Source organism: Myotis lucifugus, unplaced genomic scaffold, assembly GCF_000147115.1.
Source record: "Myotis lucifugus unplaced genomic scaffold, Myoluc2.0 scaffold_2, whole genome shotgun sequence".
NCBI lineage: Eukaryota > Metazoa > Chordata > Mammalia > Chiroptera > Vespertilionidae > Myotis > Myotis lucifugus.
The window spans coordinates 25,326,547-25,327,331 of record NW_005871050.1 but is presented as its reverse complement, the minus strand read 5'-3'; positions in this window follow the sequence as shown (position 1 = coordinate 25,327,331).

Here is a 785-nt window from a genome sequence, read left to right as displayed (position 1 = left end):
CCAACACCATTTATTGAAGAGACTATCTTGCCTCCATTGTATGTTCTTGCCTCCTTTGTCAAATATTAATTGAGCATATTGGTTCGGGCTAATTTCTGGACTCCTTATTCTATTCCATTGATCTATATGTCTGTTCTTGTGCCAGTACCAGGCAGTTTTGAGAACAGTGGCTTTGTAATACAGCTTGATATCTGGTATTGAGATCCCACCTACTTTGTTCTTTCTCAGGATCACTGCAGCTATTCGGAGTCTTTTTTTATTCCAGATGAATTTTTGGAGAGTTCGTTCTAGGTCTGTGAAGTAGGCCATTGTTATTTTAATGGGAAGTGCGTTGAATTTATAGATTGCTTTGGGTAGTATGGATATTTTAATGATGTTGATTCTACCAATCCAAGAACATGGTATGTTCTTCCATCTCTTTATGTCTTCCTCTATCTCTTTTTTCAACGTCCTGTAGTTTTCTGAGTACAGGTCTTTTACCTCTTTAGTTAAGTTTATACCTAGGTATCTTAATTTTTTTGGTGCGATGGTAAATGGGATTGTTTTTATAATCTCTCTTTCTGAAAGTTCACTATTGGAGTATAGAAATGCCTCATATTTCTTGGGGTTAATTTTGTATCCTGCTACATTGCCAAATTCATGTATTAAGTCTAGTAGTTTTTTGATGGAGTCTCTAGGGTTTTGTATGTATAATATCATGTCATCTGCAAATAAGGACAGTTTTACTTCCTCTTTTCCAATTTGGATGCCTTTTATTTCTCTTCTTGTCTAATTGCAATGGCTAA